This window comes from Oncorhynchus nerka, linkage group LG13, assembly GCF_034236695.1.
Source record: "Oncorhynchus nerka isolate Pitt River linkage group LG13, Oner_Uvic_2.0, whole genome shotgun sequence".
NCBI classification, from domain to species: Eukaryota; Metazoa; Chordata; class Actinopteri; order Salmoniformes; family Salmonidae; genus Oncorhynchus; species Oncorhynchus nerka.
The window spans coordinates 65,963,754-65,987,797 of NC_088408.1; the positions used below are offsets into that span (position 1 = coordinate 65,963,754).

General features: G+C 43.8%; 1 protein-coding gene across 5 annotated transcripts in view; it reads left to right on the plus strand.

The window, feature by feature from the left end:
- Positions 1–22,646: 22,646 nt before the first annotated feature.
- LOC115139913 (intraflagellar transport protein 81 homolog) overlaps positions 22,647–24,044 on the plus strand; it is a 33,644-nt gene continuing 32,246 nt past the window's right edge. For 4 of the 5 annotated variants that reach the window (XM_065026570.1, XM_065026571.1, XM_065026572.1 and 1 more), the window contains exon 1: positions 22,648–23,938. The gene's annotated coding sequence lies outside the window, so the exon portion shown is untranslated. Of the gene's footprint in view, positions 23,939–24,044 lie in introns of all 5 variants that reach the window. The other variant, XM_065026573.1, reaches the window with a different exon arrangement.

Genomic DNA, 24,044 nt, shown 5'->3' on the forward strand with positions numbered 1-24,044 from the left:
CTCTCTCTTTCTCTCTCTCTCTCTCTCTCTCTCTCTCTCTCTCTCTCTCTCTCTCTCTCTCTCTCTCTTGCTTGCTATTTATCTCCCACCCCCATCTCTGTCTCACTCTCCTCTCTCTCGCTCTCACTCTCGTTCTCCTCTGTCTGTCTGTCTCTCTCTCTCCCAGGCAGGGGAGTCTGTCCTCAGTGTTCTGGCAGGTTGTATGATGGTTAGGAAGCTGTCGGAGATGGAGAGTGAGACGTAGACAAACTGAAATGGTCCACCCACACAGACGGTGTGAGGAAGGCGGTGCAACAGCGCCTCTTCAACCTCAGGAGGCTGAAGAAATGTGGCTTGTCACCCAAAACCCTGACAAACATTTACAGATGCGCAATCGAGAGCATCCTGTCGGGCTGTATCACAGCATGGTACGGCAACTGCACCGCCCTCAACCACAAAGCTCTCCAGAGGGTGGTAAGGTCTGCACAACGCATCACAGCGGGCAAGCTACCTGCCCTCCATAACACCTACGGCACCCGATGTCACAGGAAGGCCAAAATGATCATCAGGGACAACATCCACCGAGCCACTGCCTGTTCGCACCGCTATCATCCAGAAGGCGAGGTCAGTACAGGTGCATCAAAGCTGGGACAGAGAGACTGAAAAGCAGCTTCTATCTCAAGGCCATCAGACTGCTAAACAGCAATTACTAACTCAGAGAGGCTGCTACCTACATTGAGACCCAACTACTGGCCACTTTAATAAATTGATCAGTCACTTTAAACAATGGCACTTTAAATAATGCCACTTTAATAATGTTTACATATCTTACATTACTCAAATCATATGTATATACTGTATTTTATAGCATCTATTGCACCTATGCCGCTCAGCCATTGCTCATCCATATATTTATACGTAAATATTCTCATTCACCCCTTTAGATTTGTGTGTATTAGGTAGTTGTTGGGGAATTGTTAGATTACTTGTTAGATTTTACTGCACTGTCGCTGTTACGGATACAGTTATCCTGTGTGTGTGTGTGTGTGTATCCTGTGTGTGTTTCTTTTCTCTCCTTCTCCCCTCACAGGTGAAAATCATCACTCCCCAATCAGTCAACAATCAATCATCAATCAGAAGACACACCTCCTCCTATTTCCTACCCTATCACAGTTCCTTCCCCATGGTTTAAAAACCCCATCATTTGTTTGTTCTAGAGAACAATCTCTCTGTAAATGCCATGTCTGTAGGTCTCTGTGTTTCACTCTCGCTTTGTGTCGTAACCTCTCTTTTGTTTAAGCACCTCATAGCACTTTGTCATCACCTGTGAGTATTGTTTTTGGTTATGGTGTTTGTTTGTTGCTGGTGGGAAAAGGGGGAAACCAAGACAAGTCGCCCATGGGCATACACTACCCGTAGGTGAACTTTGTTAAATACACTAGTTAGAACTGGGCGGACCACCCACTGTATTTTTGGTTAGTTAGTTAGCTGTTGTTAAAGTAGGCTAGTCTAGCTTAGGGGTGTTTTGGATGCTTATTGTTTCTTTCCTTGGGTCCAGCTCAGCCCCTTTTCCTGCTCCCCCCATTACCGTGTGTTTATAAATAAACCTAGAGTTTGACGGTAGATTTCTGTTGTTGTGGTTATTTCGTGCACACTTTTACTTTGTCACAATAATAATTTGCATGAGTTATGTTACGGGTCTCATTACCATCCCCCCTAGACTGTCGGGCCAAAAGGGATTCGTAACATAAGTGGGGCCTCGTCCGGGATCTGTCATAACTGACACCCATGCCGCTCATGTAGATTGTTGTAGTGGTATAGTTCAGTGTTGAGCGTCATAGCTGAAGTAGCATTAGTGTTTGCTATTTTCTTTGGCACTTGTGAAGTAGTGTAAAATGACTACTTTTGATTTGAAATCCTTTTTGGATAACCCTTCGTGGGAGGTTTTTGACAAATGTCGTAGAGTTGATTTAATGACCTTGGCTGACCATTATTCAGTATCGATTCCGCAGAGTTTAGTTAAGGCGGAGGTTAAACGGCTAGTATTAAATGTATTGTTGGAAGAGCAGGTGCTTGTTTTACCGCTGCCTGAGTCTACTACCCCTGTAGGGGATGTTGCTGCTCCTGTAAGCCCATTGGTGTCTGATAATGAGGGAGAGGCTAAAACACCAGCCACATTGTCCCGTTTTGATCCACTCTCCCCACTGTCAAATGGTGATGCCAGGAGGGATGTCCGTTTAGCACAGTTCCAACTGGAGGTGGAAGAGAGAGCCCAAATTAGGCAAGAGACTCTCCAGTTGGAGATATATAAAATAGAGGCAGAAAAAGAACGAGAACAACGACATTTGGAGATGTGTAAAATTGAGGCAGACAAAGAACAAAGGCAGTTGGAGTTCAAAATGCGCCAGATGGAACTGGAGGCAGAGACAGCGAGGCTAGCCTCCGGTCCTACTGTGCCTGTTTGTGAGCCGTCCTCAACTGCTGTGTCCTCAAACACGTTTGACATTAGTAGGCAGATTGCCTTAGTACCTTTGTTCAGAGAGTCAGAGGTTGACTCCTATTTTTGTGTATTTGAGCGTATAGCCGTAGCATTGAAATAGCCTGAAGAGGTATGGTGCCTATTACTTCAGTGTAAATTAACTGGTAAAGCCCAAGAGGTTTTGTCAGCGCTACCTCTGGAGGACAGTTTGAATTATGAAGTGGTCAAAGCTACTGTTCTTCGTGCCTATGAGCTTGTACCTGAGGCATACCGACAGAGATTTAGGTCTCATAGAAAGTCTTCTAGTAAGACTTATGTGGAATTTGCTAGAGACAAGGGAAATCTGTTTGATAAATGGCATGCTAGTAAGGTAACTGATTTCAACTCTCTCCGGGAGTTAATCTTGTTGGAAGAGTTTAAAAATTGCTTATCCGAACGCATTGTAATTTACCTAAACGAACAGAAAGTATCCTCCCTGGCAGAAGCATCTGTGTTGGCAGACGAGTTTGTGTTGACGCACAAGAGTGTGTTTTCGGCTCAAACTGAGAGTAGAGCCACTGAGTTTCCTACCTTTAGCCCTAGTCGGCCAGCAGTAGTATATCAAGCACGCCAGAAGAATGAGCGTCCCTGTTTGGTTAGTTAGTTAGCTGTTGGAGCGAGCGGTCGCGTCTGCACTCGGTCCGCAGGTAGTATTACATTTCATTACATTTCATTATAGTACAACGGTTTGATTTGTCTAATCTTAGCAATTTTTCTTCTTAGCTAGCTACATAGCCGTCTTTGTATCATAGATAATTGCGTAATTATCGTATTTCGTCGTCCTAACGCAGTCTACACCGCCCTGCAGCTAGCTAGCTAGCTAACGTCTACCGTTAGCTAGTCCACCGTCTACCGATTAGCAGCACAACTTACACTCAACTGAACGACTTGATTAGTGTAGTGTTAGCTAGCTACATAGTTGTCTTTGCTGTCTTCGTATCCAAGATAATTGTGTAGTTTAGAGTGTGTAGTTTTAGAGTGATTATCTTAATTTACCGAGGTTAGCTAGCCAGCTATTCGTCGTCCTTAACGTAACAGAACTTCCGCACTCAACAATCCGGTCGCATTTCGCTTCGCTCCACAGGTAGTATCACATTTTTCATTTCATTACAGTACAATGGCTTGATTTGTTTGATCGTAGCTAGCTACATAGCTAGCTACATAGCCGTCTTTGTATCAAAGATAATTGTGTAGTCTTGAGCGATTTCCTAGGTTAGCTAGCCAGCTATTGTCGTTCTTTTAACGCAACGTAACGTAAATCAACACTGCTAGCTAGCCAGCTAGCCCCGAATAGCAGCACAGTAGAAACCATTACACTCAACGGAACGACTTGATTAGTGTAGTGTCAACAACGCAGACACTGCCAGCTAGCCTACATAGTCAACAACGCAGCCTCTGCCAGCTAGCCTACTTCAGCAGTACTGTATCATTTTAATCATTTTAGTCAATAAGATTCTTGCTACGTAAGCTTAACTTTCTGAACACTCGAGACGTGTAGTCCACTTGTCATTCCAATCTCCTTTGCATTAGCGTAGCCTCTTGTGTAGCCTGTCAACTATGTGTCTGTCTATCCCTGTTCTCTCCTCTCTGCACAGACCATACAAACGCTCCATACCGCGTGGCCGCGGCCACCCTAATCTGGTGGTCCCAGCGCGCACGACCCACGTGGAGTTCCAGGTCTCCGGTAGCCTCTGGAACTGCCGATCTGCGGCCAACAAGGCAGAGTTCATCTCAGCCTATGCCTCCCTCCAGTCCCTCGACTTCTTGGCACTGACGGAAACATGGATCACCACAGACAACACTGCTACTCCTACTGCTCTCTCTTCGTCTGCCCACGTGTTCTCGCACACCCCGAGAGCTTCTGGTCAGCGGGGTGGTGGCACCGGGATCCTCATCTCTCCCAAGTGGTCATTCTCTCTTTCTCCCCTTACCCATCTGTCTATCGCCTCCTTTGAATTCCATGCTGTCACAGTTACCAGCCCTTTCAAGCTTAACATCCTTATCATTTATCGCCCTCCAGGTTCCCTCGGAGAGTTCATCAATGAGCTTGATGCCTTGATAAGCTCCTTTCCTGAGGACGGCTCACCTCTCACAGTTCTGGGCGACTTTAACCTCCCCACGTCTACCTTTGACTCATTCCTCTCTGCCTCCTTCTTTCCACTCCTCTCCTCTTTTGACCTCACCCTCTCACCTTCCCCCCCTACTCACAAGGCAGGAAATACGCTCAACCTCATCTTTACTAGATGCTGTTCTTCCACTAACCTCATTGCAACTCCCCTCCAAGTCTCCGACCACTACCTTGTATCCTTCTCCCTCTCGCTCTCATCCAACACTTCCCACACTGCCCCTACTCGGATGGTATCGCGCCATCCCAACCTTCGCTCTCTCTCCCCCGCTACTCTCTCCTCTTCCATCCTATCATCTCTTCCCTCTGCTCAAACCTTCTCCAACCTATCTCCTGATTCTGCCTCCTCAACCCTCCTCTCCTCCCTTTCTGCATCCTTTGACTCTCTACGTCCCCTATCCTCCAGGCCGGCTCGGTCCTCCCCTCCCGCTCCGTGGCTCAACGACTCATTGCGAGCTCACAGAACAGGGCTCCGGGCAGCCGAGCGGAAATGGAGGAAAACTCGCCTCCCTGCGGACCTGACATCCTTTCACTCCCTCCTCTCTACATTTTCCTCTTCTCTCTCTGCTGCTAAAGCCACTTTCTACCACTCTAAATTCCAAGCATCTGCCTCTAACCCTAGGAAGCTCTTTGCAACCTTCTCCTCCCTCCTGAATCCTCCTCCCCCTCTCTGCAGATGACTTCGTCAACCATTTTGAAAAGAAGGTCGACGACATCCGATCCTCGTTTGCTAAGTCAAACGACACCGCTGGTTCTGCTTACACTGCCCTACCCTGTGCTCTGACCTCTTTCTCCCCCCTCTCTCCAGATGAAATCTCGCGTCTTGTGACGGCCGGCCGCCCAACAACCTGCCCGCTTGACCCTATCCCCTCCTCTCTTCTCCAGACCATTTCCGGAGACCTTCTCCCTTACCTCACCTCGCTCATCAACTCATCCCTGACCGCTGGCTACGTCCCTTCCGTCTTCAAGAGAGCGAGAGTTGCACCCCTTCTGAAAAAACATACACTCGATCCCTCCGATGTCAACAACTACAGACCAGTATCCCTTCTTTCTTTTCTCTCCAAAACTCTTGAACGTGCCGTCCTTGGCCAGCTCTCCCGCTATCTCTCTCAGAATTACCTTCTTGATCCAAATCAGTCAGGTTTCAAGACTAGTCATTCAACTGAGACTGCTCTTCTCTGTATCACGGAGGCGCTCCGCACTGCTAAAGCTAACTCTCTCTCCTCTGCTCTCATCCTTCTAGACCTATCGGCTGCCTTCGATACTGTGAACCATCAGATCCTCCTCTCCACCCTCTCCGAGTTGGGCATCTCCGGCGCGGCCCACGCTTGGATTGCGTCCTACCTGACAGGTCGCTCCTACCAGGTGGCGTGGCGAGAATCCGTCTCCACACCACGTGCTCTCACCACTGGTGTCCCCCAGGGCTCTGTTCTAGGCCCTCTCCTATTCTCGCTATACACCAAGTCACTTGGCTCTGTCATAACCTCACATGGTCTCTCCTATCATTGCTATGCAGACGACACACAATTAATATTCTCCTTTCCCCCTTCTGATGATCAGGTGGCGAATCGCATCTCTGCATGTCTGGCAGACATATCAGTGTGGATGACGGATCACCACCTCAAGCTGAACCTCGGCAAGACGGAGCTGCTCTTCCTCCCGGGGAAGGACTGCCCGTTCCATGATCTCGCCATCACGGTTGACAACTCCATTGTGTCCTCCTCCCAGAGCGCTAAGAACCTTGGCGTGATCCTGGACAACACCCTGTCGTTCTCAACTAACATCAAGGCGGTGGCCCGTTCCTGTAGGTTCATGCTCTACAACATCCGCAGAGTACGACCCTGCCTCACACAGGAAGCGGCGCAGGTCCTAATCCAGGCACTCGTCATCTCCCGTCTGGATTACTGCAACTCTCTGTTGGCTGGGCTCCCTGCCTGTGCCATTAAACCCCTACAACTCATCCAGAACGCCGCAGCCCGTCTGGTGTTCAACCTTCCCAAGTTCTCTCACGTCACCCCGCTCCTCCGCTCTCTCCACTGGCTTCCAGTTGAAGCTCGCATCCGCTACAAGACCATGGTGCTTGCCTACGGAGCTGTGAGGGGAACGGCACCTCAGTACCTCCAGGCTCTGATCAGGCCCTACACCCAAACAAGGGCACTGCGTTCATCCACCTCTGGCCTGCTCGCCTCCCTACCACTGAGGAAGTACAGTTCCCGCTCAGCCCAGTCAAAACTGTTCGCTGCTCTGGCCCCCCAATGGTGGAACAAACTCCCTCACGACGCCAGGACAGCGGAGTCAATCACCACCTTCCGGAGACACCTGAAACCCCACCTCTTTAAGGAATACCTAGGATAGGATAAAGTAATCCCTCTCACCCCCCTTAAAAGATTTAGATGCACTACTGTTCCACTGGATGTCATAAGGTGAATGCACCAATTTGTAAGTCGCTCTGGATAAGAGCGTCTGCTAAATGACTTAAATGTTAAATGTAAATGTATGATTACTTCCTGCTTAAACGCAAACAAGGGATGCCTCTTCGTGCCAAGCCACCAACAGGTGTTGCTCTAATTCGTACGGTTGTGAGGTCTGCAACAAAACAGGTGCCTCAGGGTAACTGTAGTTTGAAAGTCTCAGTCCCCGACCGCAGTTATGAACCATTCATTTTCGAGGGGTTTGTGTCCCTAACGAATGACGAAGCGTCTCAGCGACCGGTTAAAATCCTTAGAGATACTGGTGCGGCGCAGTCGTTTATATTGTCTGATGTGTTGCCCTTATCTGACGATACATACTGTGGTTCCAGTGTGTTAGTGCAGGGTATTGAAATGGGTTTTGTCCCAGTGCCATTGCACTTTGTGAAAGTACACTCTGAGTTAATCATTGGAATATTCAGAGTAGGGGTACGCCCTATGTTGCCAGTGAAAGGTGTGACCTTTATAATGGGTAACGATATTGGCGGAGGAAAGGTAGTACCCGTATTGGATAAAAGTGACCACTCTCTCTCGAATGAGCTGGCACAGAGTTATCCACATGTGTTCCCTGCTTGTGCTGTCACTCGTGCTCAGGCACTACAAGAGGGTGACGAGATAGATTTGTCGAACACTGTACTGTTCAAAGAGGTTGATCAAGAAGATGGATTGTGTGATACCTCCGAGAAGCTGATCACCTCTGACAAACAGCCTAGGAAAGAATCAAAGAACGTTGAACTTATTGCTGATGCAATACAGTTACCAGTCACTCGTGAGCAGCTGATTGCTAACCAAAAGGTTGACAACAAGCTTGCTAAATGTTTTTCTAGTGTTGTCTCATTGGAAGATGTGAAGAAGAAGAACGTGGCTTACTTCATTGATGGTAATCTCCTCATGCGTAAATGGAAATCCCATGTTGACGCGGATGGAGATTGGAATGCTGTTTACCAAATAGTGATTCCTACAGCCTTTCGACAAAATGTGTTATCCCTTGCTCATGATCACCAGTGGTCTGGTCATTTAGGAATCACAAAAACTTATGATCGGATCCTTCGACATTTCTTTTGGCCGGGTTTAAAACAAGATGTGGCTCAGTTCTGTCGGACATGCCACACATGTCAGATAACAGGAAAACCAAATCAGGTTATTCCTCCCGCTCCTCTTTGTCCCATACCTGTCATAGGTGAACCATTCGAGCATGTGGTGGTTGATTGTGTCGGACCGTTACCGAAGACAAAATCGGGTAACCAGTTTTTGTTAACGATAATGTGTATGGCTACAAGATACCCCGAGGCCATTCCTCTGAGAAGGATTACAGCCCCGGTAGTGAGTAAAGCCTTAATAAAATTCTTCACGACATTCGGGTTACCTAGGGTGGTACAAAGCGATCAAGGAACCAATTTCCTATCCAAGCTCTTCAGGCAGGTGTTAAAATCCTTGTCAATTACGCACCGTGTGTCAAGCGCCTATCACCCAGAGTCTCAGGGTGCACTTGAAAGATGGCATCAGACACTGAAGTCTATGCTACGTAAATATTGTTTGGAATCTGAGAAAGATTGGGATGAGGGAGTTCCTCTAGTTTTGTTTGCTGCTCGTGAAACTGTGCAGGAGTCCCTAGGTTTCAGCCCGGCTGAACTGGTGTTTGGTCACACAGTGAGAGGACCAATGAAAGTCCTTAAAGAACAGTTCTTGTCCCAAGAGTTGTGTACCAGAGATGAGAATGTGTTGGACTACGTTAGTCGCTTTCGTGAGCGCCTACACCAAGCTTGTGCTCTCGCAAAGGAAGCTCTGTCTTCCTCACAGAGGAGCATGAAAAGACACTATGATAAAGAGGCTGTTTCTCGTCCACTACAGCCAGGTGACCAAGTACTGGTGTTATTACCTGTTCCAGGATCTTCACTGTCAGCTCGTTTCTTGGGTCCTTATTTAATTGAAAAGAAAATAAGTGAAACTGACTATGTGCTTCAAACTCCTGATAGACAACGCCAATCTCGTGTGTGTCACATTAACATGTTGAAAGCTTACCACACCCGACCCATCACACAGTTAGAGAGTTCAAAAACAGAGGAAGGTACTGCTGTCTCTGCTACTACTGCTATGATAGTGGACTGTCATATTGATGATGTTGATGGCTTGGAGTTGCGCAATACTCAGCAGCAGTGTGTTAGATTGCCCAACTCAGAAATGCTGCTGTCTATCCAATCCGGTCTGGTTCATTTAACGGATGGACAGGCCAATGATATTGTGAGGCTACTACACAGTTTTCCATGTCTCTTTAATGACGTTCCTACTCGCACAAATGTGTTGGAACATGACATTAATGTTGGAAATGCTACACCTATCAAGCAACACCCATATCGTATCAACGCTTCCAAGAGGAAGATAATGAGGGATGAGGTGAGATATTTGTTGGAGAATGACCTGGCTAAGCCAAGTTCAAGCCCTTGGAGTTCTCCTTGCATTCTGGTTCCTAAACCTGATGGTACGTCCAGGTTATGTACGGATTATCGAAAGGTAAATTCTGTCACAATGCCAGATTCGTTCCCGTTACCCCGACTGGACGACTGTATCGACACTATTGGTGCTGCTAAGTATGTAACTAAGTTAGACCTCTTAAAAGGTTACTGGCAGGTTCCGTTAACTTCACGTGCTTCTGAGATTTCTGCCTTTGTGACCCCAGACAACTTCCTACAGTACTCAGTCATGGCTTTTGGGATGCGAAATGCACCAGCCACCTTCCAACGACTGGTTAACTCCGTATTAGCTGGCGTTCCTAATTGTAGTGCATACCTTGATGACCTAGTGGTTTATTCGTCTGAGTGGACAGATCATGTTGACTCGCTAAGGGTAGTATGTGATCGGTTGGCAGCTGCTTCTCTAACCCTGAACTTGGCAAAGTGCGAGTTTGGGAAGGCTACTGTTACCTATCTCGGCAAAGAGGTTGGCCATGGACAGGTGCGCCCTGTTGATGCCAAGGTCTTGGCTATAACTGCATTCCCTGCACCTACCACCAGACGAGAGCTACGCCGCTTTTAGGGATGGTTGGCTACTACCGTAGCTTCTGTAAAAATTTCTCTGCGGTAGTTGCTCCATTGACCGATTTGCTTAGTCCGGCTAGATCATTTGTGTGGTCCCCTGATTGTAAGAGAGCTTTTGAATCAGCGAAAGCACTCTTATGTAGTACACCTGTACTTGCTGCTCCAGATTTTGAACAACCGTTCAAACTTGAGGTAGATGCTAGTGCCAGAGGTGCTGGTGCTGTTCTACTGCAGCAGGACAAGAGTGGAGTGGATCATCCCGTTTGTTATTTTTCACGTAAATTTACTAAATGTCAAACAAACTATGCGACAATAGAACAAGAAGCTCTTGCTTTGTTGTTGGCTCTGCAATACTTTGAAGTATATATTGGTTCCAGTGCCCTACCCGTGATTGTATATACTGACCATAACCCCTTAGTTTTTCTCCACCGAATGTACAACCAGAACCAGCGCCTTATGCGTTGGGCGCTGATTGTACAAAATTATAATTTGGAGATCCGCCACAAAAAGGGTTCTGATAATGTGTTAGCAGATGCTTTGTCTCGTGTGTGAAAATGATTTCTGTATGTTTTGCAAGGTTGTTGCTTTGTTGTGAGTATTCATTGAAATACTGTAGTCGCAACCCCTAGGGTTGCTCTTTTAAGGGTGGGAGTGTTACGGATACAGTTATCCTGTGTGTGTGTGTATCCTGTGTGTTCTTTTCTCTCCTTCTCCCCTCACAGGTGAAAATCATCACTCCCCAATCAGTCAACAATCAATCATCAATCAGAAGACACACCTCCTCCTATTTCCTACCCTATCACAGTTCCTTCCCCATGGTTTAAAAACCCCATCATTTGTTTGTTCTAGAGAGCAATCTCTCTGTAAATGCCATGTCTGTAGGTCTCTGTGTTTCACTCTCGCTTTGTGTCGTAACCTCTCTTTTGTTTAAGCACCTCATAGCACTTTGTCATCACCTGTGAGTATTGTTTTTGGTTATGGTGTTTGTTTGTTGCTGGTGGGAAAAGGGGGAAACCAAGACAAGTCGCCCATGGGCATACACTACCCGTAGGTGAACTTTGTTAAATACACTAGTTAGAACTGGGCGGACCACCCACTGTATTTTTGGTTAGTTAGTTAGCTGTTAAAGTAGGCTAGTCTAGCTTAGGGGTGTTTTGGATGCTTATTGTTTCTTTCCTTGGGTCCAGCTCAGCCCCTTTTCCTGCTCCCCCATTACCGTGTGTTTATAAATAAACCTAGAGTTTGACGGTAGATTTCTGTTGTTGTGGTTATTTCGTGCACACTTTTACTTTGTCACAATAATAATTTGCATGAGTTATGTTACGGGTCTCATTACCATCCCCCCTAGACTGTCGGGCCAAAAGGGATTCGTAACAGTCGCAACTAGAAGCACACGCATTTCGCTACACTCGCTTTAACATCTGCTAACCATGTGTATGTGACCAATAAATTGGATTTGATTTGACATACTGGAACATGCTGTTTCAACATACACATCCAGGCATTGCAAACCGACTCTTATATTTGTGTAATTGCTGAACCATGATTTTGTTTGTCTTCTCTGTGTTCCTCTGTCCTCCAGTCTGACATGTTGCGCTCACTATCCACCACAAGATCCACAGTCAGCACAGAGGACTTGTTCAAGATCAGGGAGTTCACAAAGGACTTTGGACAGGAGGGCTGAGAGGTCCTGGTCAGTCGGGGCTTTACTACTCCTTACCCTGTCTCTCCGTACAAGCCCCATTTCGTACGACCTCCTGTCAAATAGTAGCTACAGCATTACGACGCTACAAATTTGGTGTTGTTTGACTAACCTGAATTGTCATGAATGATGGAGAATTTTAACTTCATTCATATTATTTCCCTCTGATCATACGCTATTGGACAGTCCTGAAGACTGAAAGACTGTATTTCTTTCATTGTCATCCTGCACTTTTACAGTGAGTACAGAGCTCATCATTGAGTGGGGAAGGTGTTTACATTTCAGTATTTCTCTGAATTTTTTCTGTGATTTTCATTAGAAGAGCCCTTTACTATTTCTGGATTTGAACATTGGAAATAATAGTTCCACAACAGACACTATCATATTGTTCCAATACTGTATGATCCTAAGCGATTTTTGGTGCCATTTAGCCCCATTCAGCAGTATGGAGTGCTTCAAATTCAAATACTTCCGGCACCATCGGGAGTTTTCCATAGGAAAGCGCTATCACTATCTACTGATTTTAATGTCTATGTTATTACATTCTAATGGTGGTCCTGTAGAGCATGAAGCTTGCAGGGCCAGGGTTGTGGGTTCGATTCCCGGGGCCACCCATACGTAAAATGTATGCAGAAATGACTGTAAGTCGCTTTGGATAAAAGCATCTGTTAAATGGCATATATTATTATTACATTGTTAAAACAACAGACAAAATAACAGGTCTTTTGGTTTTTCAAATTAATATTTGTGTGGGAAGTTTACATCAATTGGAAAGGCAGTGCATGTATCTGTTTAATTATTACCTGATTCAGAAGTTGTGGACAGAAATGTGGGTAGAAATAAATAAGGTGTAGTCTGTATTAACCAGTGATCTACTATAATACAGGGTCTAATGTAAAGTTACAATTAAAATAATGACAAGTACATTTTACATTTTTTTTATTCAGGTTTCATTAAGTCAGGTTAACTTGGTTTTGTGTAACAACATTGAGATCCACTGTCACGTTCTGACCATCATTCGTGTGTGTTTTCCTTGTTTTAGTGTTGGTCAGGACGTGAGCTGGGTGGGCATTCTATGTTGTGTGTCTGGTTTGTCTATTTCTATGTTTGGCCTGATATGGTTCTCAATCAGAGGCAGGTGTTAGTCATTGTCTCTGATTGGGAACCATATTTAGGTAGCCTGTTTTGTGTTGGGTTTTGTGGGTGATTGTTCCTGTCTTTGTGTTTGTGGCACCAGATAGGACTGGTTTGTGTTGGGTTTTGTGGGTGATTGTTCCTGTCTTTGTGTTTGTGGCACCAGATAGGACTGGTTTGTTTTTTTTAACGGCTCTTGTTTTGTAGATTGTTGTACTTTCATCTTTATTAAAGATGCACAAAACTAACCACGCTGCATTTTGGCCTGCCTTTCTTTCCCCAGAAGAAAGCCATTACATCCCCTCTGGGACCAGAACTGACTTCAGTATTATTGAACCAATATACCCTCAACTATACAGAGACACAGCAACCATATTGGAACAATAGGATAGTGTCTGTTGTGGAACTATTATTTACAATGTTCCAATCCAGAAATATAAAAGGGCTCTTCTAATGAAAATTACAGAAAAAATGAGTCCTATATGGAAAACTCAAGAAGCCAGAAGTATTTGAATTTGAAGCACCCCATATTGCTGAATAGGGCTAAATGGCACCAAAAATCGCTAAGGTTCATGGTGAAAATGGCCGGAACTAGCAAAGCATATCATGGTCAATGTTGTCATTTTCATCCTGCCAAAGAGAGCCAACCTTAATGTCTATGGCACAGGCCCCCAGTGTCTTAGAAAGCCTAAATCAAATCCAAATAAAATGTTTTTGGTCACGTACAACTCAATATTAGGAAGGTGTTCCTAATGTTTGGTATACTCAGTGTACTGTATATGACGGTGTGTATAGACAGTATGGAGCGTATATGAATAGAAAAGGTGTGTACAGCAGTAGTTGTATACTAGAATACAGTATATACAGAATACAGTGGGTAAAACTGTATGTAAACATTATTAAAGTGACCAGTGTTCAATGACAATGTACATAGGACATGGAAGCTGTTTTTTATTTTCTCGGTCCCCAGCTTTGATGCACCTGCACAGTCTCTGCCATCTAGATGATGACACAAACCTATCAGAAGAGCAAAATGACTTTTTATGCTCGCTTCAAAGCAAGTAACACTGAAACCTGCATGAGAGCACCAGCTGTTCTGGATGACTGTGCGATCATGCACTCACGTCTGTAGCCATGAAGTGCTTTGAAAGGCTGATCATGGCTCACATCAGCAACATTATCCCAGAAACCCTAGACCCACTCCAATTTGCATACCACCCCAACAGATCCACAGATGATGCAATCTATTGCACTCAACACTGCCCTTTCCCACCTAGACAAAAGGAACACCTATGTGAGAATGATATTCATTGACTACAGCTCAGCGTTCAACACCATAGTGCCCTCAAAGCTCATCACTAAGCTAAGGACCCTGTGACTAAACACCTCCCTCTGCAACTGGATTCTGGACTTTCTGCCGGGCCGCCCCCAGGAGGTAAGGGTAGGTAACAACACATCCGCCACGCTGATCTTCAACACGGGGACCCCTCAGGGGTGCGTGCTCAGTCCCCTCCTGTACTCCCTGTTCACTCATGACTGCATGGCCAGACACGACTTCAACACCATCATCAAGTTTGCCAAGGACACAACAGTGGTAGGCCTGATCATAGACAACGATGAGATAGCCTGTAGGGAGGAGGTCAGTGACCTGGTTGTGTGGTGCCAGGACAACAACCTCTCCGTCAATATGATCAAGACAAAGGAGATGATTGTGGACTACAGGAAAAGTAGGACCGAGCACGCACCCATTCTCATCGACGGGGCTGTAGGGTTGTAGTGGAACAGGTTGAGAGCTTCAAGTTCCTTGGTTTCCCCTTCACCAACAAACTATCATGGTCCAAACACACTAAGACAGTTGTGAAGAGGGCACGACAAAGCCTATTCCCCCTCAGGAGACTGAAAAGATTTGGCATGGGTCTTCAGATCCTCAAAAGGTTCTGTAGCTGCACCATCAAGAGCATCCTGACTGGTTGCATCACTGCCTGGTATGGCAACTGCTCGGCCTCCGACCGCAAGGCACTACAGAGGGTAGTGCATACGGCCCAGTACATCACCGGGGCCAAGCTTCCTGTCATCCAGGACCTCTATACCAGGCGGTGTAAGAGGAAGGCCCTAAAAATTGTCAAAGACTCCAGCCACCCTAGCCATAGACTGTTCTCTCTGCTACTGCACGGCAAGCGGTACCGGAGTGCCAAGTCTAAGTCCAAAAGGCTTCTTAACAGCTTCTACGCCCAAGCCATAAGACTCCTGAACACCTAATGAAATGGATAACCAGACTTTTTGCATTGCCCCCCCCCCCCCCTTTACACCGCTGCTACTCTCTGTTGTTATCATCTATGCATTGTCACTTTAATAACTCTAACTCTACCTATATGTACATATTACTAACCGGTGCCCCCGCACATTGACTCTGTACCGGTACCCTCCTGTAAAATTCTGTGTTGTATGTAAACTTCCATGTTGTGTGTATCTATAACTTCTGTGTAAAATGTATAATCAGGAACAAAATGACTGATGTATAATTGAAATAAGATCTGAATATAATATTTAATATTGCGACTATATAGTCGAATAGATCCCTTGGTTGCGCGCTCCACGAAAGCTATACCAACCCAATCGTTTTTCTCGAACTGAATATACAAGGAAAAGCTCTGAGATAAGGCAGAGTGTGAGCAATAGTGTCTCCTCGAATACATCGTTGTTATTAACTAACGACGGACTAAGTATATTCTAATTATATTCAAGTAGTCTGGCAAAATTCCGATTAAGTTACGATTAATTTCCGATTGAATTAAATTGAATCACGATAAAAAAATAAAAAAATTCACAATGGCGACCCCCAATACTCCAAAGCTGAAGTTTAATGAGTTCCTAGACAAAAAAATGGAATATAGATCAGGGGGAAAGGGACAGTGGAAAGATATAAAGAAAGTCTGGGAGGGAGTAAAGTTAAGATGGACGCAAGCAGGTTACCTAGGAGGGGGACTGCCAACCGGGGTCCAGTTGAAAACAATGGAATGTGGGTTAAGAGAGAAAGAGGCAGAAAAGAACAAAATTCACGTATTTAAGAAAGAAGGGTCAGATACGAAGGGAGCGAGATTAATGAGAATCCTAATTGAGGGAAAACTTTGGGCGTTTAAATTAGTGCTATTTTCTGTTGTTCAGATGCCGGAGTAACAAATGCAGATAACTGAAAATTGGGTCTATTTGCGGAGAATCTCAGTGGTGGAGTTCTCGCCTGCCACGTGGGAGGCCGGGGTTCGGTTCCCAGTTGAGGTGTAAAGAGCAGTTATATATGTCTGAGTTTTTGGTTTTAATTAAACTAATTGTTTTGCAGAGAAAGTTATAGTCACTAGTATTGGTATAAGATATAAACTGAACGTTTTAAATAGTTTGTTTGGTTCAAATTGAAAGACTAATTCATTCAACTTAATATAAGAACGGAGATTTTGATGCAAGGCGATGTCTGTTCACTAAATGATTTGTTGGGAATAATACATTGGGAAAAGAGTCGTAATTAAAAATGCTAATGCAAAGACGAGACAGTAACTTAAATCAAATTAATTCTGAATACTAACGGGGGAACAATTACGATAGATTTGTGTCCATCGAAATGTTTTTATAAGATTAGCGAATTGAGAGATGTTGATTGATGTTGTAAACTCTAATATCAGGGATTATAATATTGGGGAGAATGAGGCCATAAACGACCAAATTGGAAAGGCCTGGAAGTTTTGATTAATCATTAAGGTTTGCAAATATATACACATAAAACATTTGTTAGGACTATTTGTTTTGGTGCAAAGGTATTTTAAAGAGACGCTCAAATATGGAACTTTATGAGTTTTTGTTTTATGAGTTTTAAATTACACAAGTGAATTTGGATTTTAAGGATAAAGGGTTCTTTAATATGTCTAGTGTAGTATAGAACTTGACTATAAAAGGGTGGGTTGACTCATGGACCTTATCATGACTGTCTTCTAAGGTCTGATCAGCCTTGGGGGAGAGTCATTGGTATAATGAATGTGGGCATATTGAGTACTAGTTTTAAGGTAAATTCATTATAAAGGAGTTTAGGTTATGAGGTTAGGATAGGATATATATATTAAGCCAATAGGGCAGGGAATTACATAGAAAAATAAGTTTCAGTTCTTAGGGGTGATAAATCACTGTAGACAAGGAATTCTGCACTCTGCAACATATATTAAATTCATGTTATTGTCAGATAGAATACTGAGAGTCCTTGAAGGAAGGATTTTGATATGATAAGCATTTGTTTTGATTTTTTTTTTTTTTTTTTTGACCATTAGGGGTTTAAAAAAAAAAAAAAAAAAAAAAAATAGTATTAAATTGAACAGGTATATAGGACATCTGTGATGATTTAGGATTATTGTTAGGTTGATTAAGGAAATGTAAGGACTTTAGAGATTGACACTCATAGACATGATTTTGGATAAAGTGAAACAGTTAGAAGCTTAGTGGTATTTGAGAAATATGAGAGAAAAGGTTTAAATTGGTAAATATATATTTAAGAAAATATATAAGTAGCGCAGATAGTTCTTAAGTAGATAAGAAACTTGACAGGGAATTGGTACTGGATTGACGCCCAAGGGAGAATTGGACATGTGGAAAACTAAAAGGGGCTCCTTCATGATGTCAGACATAAGGATAATATACTAATCTTACCTAAGTCAGTATTTAGAGTAGGTAAGGTTGATACCTGGGCAGAGTCAGGTATCAAAAGGGGGATGGGTAAATTGTGGTCTAGGATAGGATGGGGCTTATTGGATAGGAAAAAAAAAAAAAAATGTAAGCTAACAATTGGGAATAGAAGTTAAAGATATAATCAGATAAAACATATGAGAAATTGTTTGTTAACCAAGCCTGTATGTCCAGGATTGTATGCATTACAGGTGAACTACAGGTGAAGTCACTCAATCCAGTCCCAGAGGCTTGGGGACCATAGAAGACCCCTGGTGACAGCTAGCTGAAAGAGCTACCCAGATTCATATCGCACGGCGGAAGGGTAAGACATTTTTTCACTGTCGGACAATAAACAGAGTTCGGGAGAAGAACTGGAATTAACAGAATTCCGGGGGCCAACTCTCGAATGAAGTAACCCTACCTGTCCTATCACCCCTGTTTTTGTTCATAGAAGTGAAGATGTGTCTGGCTCTGGCTAAGTGATGTGTATTTTGTTCCAAAATAAGCATAAGAATCCCTAGATCTGGGTAGACAAGAAGTTAGAGTAGAGATTACATGATAACCGACTTCGGACAGTTCTAGGATTGGAGAAGAGGGTATCCTTATAGCATGGAGGATCCCACAAGGGTGGATAGGTTTTCCATGATATGGGGAAACCTGGGAGCAATGTTGAACTTTGTAAAGGTGATGAAATCCTACTAACCATCAAAACTATTAAGCTCTCTGATGCAGGCACTGTTTTCTATCAGGGTACTGCCAAGACCAGAGGTAACCGGACACACTCCTCTACCACCACTGTGTTAAAAATACCATTCAGGTAATTAATGTTAGAGACTATTCGGCTATTGATCAATTAGAAACTGAGACTGGTTTTGATAGTAGGGACAATTTGTGGCTGTCTTATATGAGGTACACAGCTAAAACCCTGAGAGGAAAGGACTGTATTATTTGAAGTTATGCTAGACCTGTTCTGGCTACACCCATTTGCTGTAGGAGAAGGAGAGGGGTGGTTGTGTATTTTGAGAAGTTTTTACCAGGTTAAGCCCAATTCAACCCTCTGTTCCTCTTTGAGCCTTGTGTTTCCTGCAGTACCTCCTCATCTGGCCTCTTGGGGTGTTGAGGCATATGGGGGCAATTACGAGTGCATCACGGGTACAAGTAATGGCATTGATTATGGGAGATTGCCTGAAGCTGATTGCAGGAGTAACATAACCATTAATTCCACTTGGCCAGTTACAGGCCTAAACCAAACTAGTGGTCTGGCTGATGTATGGTGGATGAGTGAAGCCAAAAGAGGGCTGAGACCCATTCTTAGAGGAGAATGGCAAGGTACGTGTGGTCTGACCAGTTTGATAATTCCACGGACCATTGTTGATGTTGTTGCTGAACAGCTGCTGAGTTCTGTAACCAGGGGACCTGAAAACATTCCATCCCATGGGAGACAAATGTAGTAGTGCTCCATGGACAGAGGATGTAGTTGACATACACACTAACCTGTTGGGAGTGCCAGTGGGGATTCCTCATGAGTTTCAGGCCTTGGGTAGGAATGATGGACTCTGGCACTTACTACCTACTATGGGTCCAGCCATGGTGGATGCTGGACAGACTGCATGGATTAATTATATCTACTATGACCAACAGCGTTTTGTGAATTATTCCCGTGATGCACTCACTAGTATGTCTGAACAGCTTGATTTGGGGTTTCCAGACAGAATAGACTTGCCTTGGATATGCTTCTTGCCAGTCAGGGGGACGTCTGCAAGATGTTCGGTAAACAATGTTGCACGTATATTCCTAATACCAGTCCAGATGATAGTTTTTAAACTTCACAATCTAAGGCGGGGTTGATGCACTATCTGCTAAGATGAGGTCCACGGGGGGGGGTGGAGGAGTCTGTTCTCTTGGCCTGGTTTGGTAAGTGCACTGGTAGGATGGTTACTGGATTTCTGACCCTAATTCTTGTATTATTTGTTATTGATGTGATGTGCTGCTTGCATCATACCGTGTTTTAAGTCTGTTACAGATGTGGTGAGGGCTTCAGGCATATGCCTTTGCTTGATGCTCCAGTTGGCGATGCTGATACGGACGCATGCTTTCAGGGGAGGATGGGACTGGTACCACCTGGTACAGGATAGGAGTAGCTGAGAGGACCAGATGGTTTCTAATAATTCTTTACTCTGTTTTCCATGACCAAAGTTTTATCCTACATCTTACATGTCAATAACAATAAAGTTTTATCCTGTTTTTGATAAGCGACACCCTTGGGGGGAACAAAGGCATACAACAAAGGCATATATAACTTGTTATTAGTAATAAACTTTTTATTATTTTCATGAAATGCTATGACTGCTGAAATAAAGGATAATTGAGTGACACCCTAGCAGGAGTAAGGAGGGGGATCCAGTTGCTTTTATTGATTAAGCTTCTCCATTGTATGTCGTGTCCCATCTGGGATGGGAAGAGGGGGAAATTATTTTTCTTTGTGGGCCATTTCCGGATAGACATACCTAGTTTAGGATATTTTTCCTTTTTGGATTATGTCTTCGTTTTTGCTTGGAGTAATGTATCTGGACTATATCACATCTCTTAGGAGATGTGAAGAGAGGGTATCAGAAACTTTTTCCTGCTGGAAAAAGCTGGCTAATGTGGACAATAATTTTTACTTTTATTTTGAGCTGTTCTCCGCTCTGTTAAATGAGGGTTGTAAAGCCAACTTAGTACATAGTGGGATTGAATGGAGAACATGATGGTAATACATAAATATCTATTTCTGTTTAATACCGTGCCTTATTTCATAGTCCTGTTGGGAAAAGTTTCTCTTTGTGTCTGGATCCAGTTAGGTTGTGTCACGTCTCTGGTGAGACGTGAAGAGAGGGTTTTGTAAGGAATTGCTATTTCGTATGCAGGTGACTAACTTACTGCTAATTACGTGGCTACAACTCACAGTAAAGCCTGTGGGGTCCCCCACAGGATAGCTCCCACATTACACACATAATCTCCTTTTAATTTTAACCGAACACTGTGTGCCCGAAGAAGATCCTACGATGATGGACAGACAACTGAGCCAATGGCGGAAGACTACAGACTACAACCAGCTGAACCAATCCGGAGATCCGATCTTCCTAGGGTCAACCTACTTTCTGTGACGTATATAAGGGCTGTGCTGACTGTTTACGCCAACACGAACTAACGGAAGAGCCGTATTTACGTGTACCAGATATTCTCCCTCTGAAATAAACTGTCGCTTGTCGTACAATTTTAACACCTGGTCTGAATCGATCCTTAACCGGCTCACCCTTCTAATATCCTTTTATCAACACTCCCCTGTATATAGTCTCGCTATTGTTCTTTTACTGCTGCTCTTTAATTACTTGTTACATTTATTATATATTCGTATCCATATTTTTTTAACTGCATTGGGTGCTGTAGATGTCCTGGAGGGCAGGGAGTGGGACCCCGGTGATGCGTTGGGCTGACCGCACCACCCTCTGGAGAGCCCTGTGGTTGCGGATGGTACATTTGCCAGGAGGTGATACGACAGGATGCTCTCAATGGTGCATCTATAGAAATTTGTGAGGGTCTTATGGGCCAAGCCGAAATTATGATCGCCAGAATGGCCGCACCCCACAAAATTGAAGGCTGTTTTGGGCTCTAAAATTAGTATATAATGATCAAGTTCGCTTCCCATATTGAATGATTTTAAAGTTCGCTACAAATCGCGATACTTAATTAAATAGTGATCCACTCGAACTACTGCATTTGTTGTCACACAGGACCACATGCTGACACAGACCAATCATGGGCCGACAGGTTACGAGGAGGCTCATGCCTTCATGCAGGCTCTTTGCAGGTGCACCTAAACGGACTCTCTCAGGCAGGATGAAAACTACAACATCATGATCCTTTGTAAGTTATGGCCACTTTCACCATGATCCTTAGCACTTTTTTGGTACCATGCAGGCCCTATTCAACAATATGGCATGCTTCAAATACTTCCAGCTTCAGGCGCCATCGGGAGTTTTTCTTAAGAATACCTGGATGATGTCGCGTTACAGCATCTCATGGTGGACTAACTGGGAACTCTGAAAAATACGAGGTCAATTAATGTCAGTGATCTTTAGGTCAGAAAGTCAGAGCTCTAGAAAGAGGCCTGAGTTCCCGAGATGGAATTCCGAGTTGGATGACCTGCACTGAATTCGGAAGTCCGAGATTTCCCAATTGTTTTGAACTCGACAGCTATCTACTGGTTTTAATGTCTAGATTTGTATAATTAAACAAATATAGACCATAGTCTGTCCTATCAAATCGGAACAAGTGAGTCATAGTGGGCAGAACAAGCAAGATGGGCAGAGCCACGCACGAACTAGCAAGATCCTATTATCGCGCTCTAACCAACATTTGCATATTTCCGACAGGGAACGCCAACTCTGAAGTGCGTATACAATAACTTAATTTTCCTTTGTAAGCCTTAAACAATGCCGTTTTGTAAACATTTGGCATATGGTAAAGTCTACAAAACGTAGTCCACTCTGTTCGTAACAGATTCTAGTTTTGGGAACAGAAAACTGTGTTGAGAAATTCATGTTTAATCTTCTCCGGCCACTGGGCTTCCTATCAATACCAACTTTGATAGTGAGTGGAAACGTTAAGCGGATGCTTCACATTTATACATCGTGTGAAATATCTGTCTCATTGTTATATCTGTGATGTATCTCCGACTTCATTTGTTCAAGACAATTGGCCACTCTGAAAAAAACGAGCTCCGACTGGGATTCTACATTTTTAGAACGGTCATCTAACTCAGAATTCCAAGTCAGGACTCTTTCTAGAGCTCCGATTTTCGGAAATGGAGCTCACTGGTGTCATGATTTTAGCTCGTTTTTCCCTCCCGAGTTCCCAGTTTTCTTTAAATCACCATTAGGCATGAGAGCACGAGCCTCCATGTCTGAAGGCCCGTGATTGGTGTATGTCAGCATAAGCTAATTTTAGATCCCAAAACGGCTGTCCAAAATAAATGGATATGGCCGTTCTGGCGATTGTAATTTACATAGGCTTTCTAGGGCAGACCAGGGCTTTTGGCACCGCAAGGTTGCTACGCAGTAACCAACAAGCAGAGTTCCTGACTTCACGCCTCACACCGGACACTGGGGGACTTTGTAATACGTGTTTGTAACAGTCGATAACAGTGAGAATAAACCGTTTGTAGCAGTGTAATAACTGTTTATAACCATGTACAGCACATCTACCAATGCACGGATGCGTGTCAAGAGCCTAAATTTTGTTTCAGAATCCTCTGACCCCTGGCGGGGAGCATGGGGACAGTACTATCTAGTTGAATGGAAATTAAACTATTATTCCAGATATTATTTAATGAAGAATATTTACATTTCAATCAATAATTGCTTTTTAACTCATTTATATTTAACATTATTGTTTAAAACACATTTCGATGTCCCGTTATTAAAACATTTACTGATTGTATCTTTTATTTCATTTACCCACCTTGGCAGACCACTAGAACTAAAAAATAAGCTTCAATCCCTCCTATGAAAAGGGGAGGCTAAGATCAGAGAAACTGAACGCATCTTGCAACAGGCAAAATACACTATAATGTCTGATATTGTGGTCAAGTAAGAGGATAACTTTTATTTTGAAGCTATTTCCATTGTTAGAGCAGTCACTCGACTATCTCGTCAAACAATCTTTGCCCTCTTGAAAAAGCTGAAAGACTTCCTGTTAGCAACCAGCTCGAGTACGTTTGTGCCTGGTTACAAAAACGGATACGAATGGTCTTGTTTAAAAAAATATAAAAAAATGAATGGTCTTGTTTTGGAGACTGTGAACGTTGTTATGGTGTTTAAAACGAGTATTTATAGAAATAAACAAGGGGACAAGCCAGCTGGCCACTTTGTGCATACGAACTCTCTTGTTAGCGTGTAGCTAGCTATGCTTCAAGCTATTCACCTAACGTTTTATAACAGTATTTAGCTAAATAGCTAACTTTACAGTACGTAGCAAGCTAACGTAATGCTAGTTTTGATTCTGTATTTTTGCTAATCCTCTTAACTAGCTAACATTATCTAAAATTATTTACCCCGCTTTAACGTTAGCTGACCAGTTGATTTTAAGATGAGCAAGCAATTTACATTTATTGTTGAGCACCTGAATAAAGACCCCTTCAAGAAAAACGTTAACCTCGTCACCTTCGACTCACTGGAGCCAATGCAACTGCTGGAGATTCTCAATTATGTTCTGGCTGAAATTGACACTAAGGTAAGATAATGTAAACAACAACCTCATACTTTTGATCATGAGTTGTCCCAGTTGATATTATGTCTCAAAGGTAATGTTGATGATGACACCTACCCCATTTTGAGCC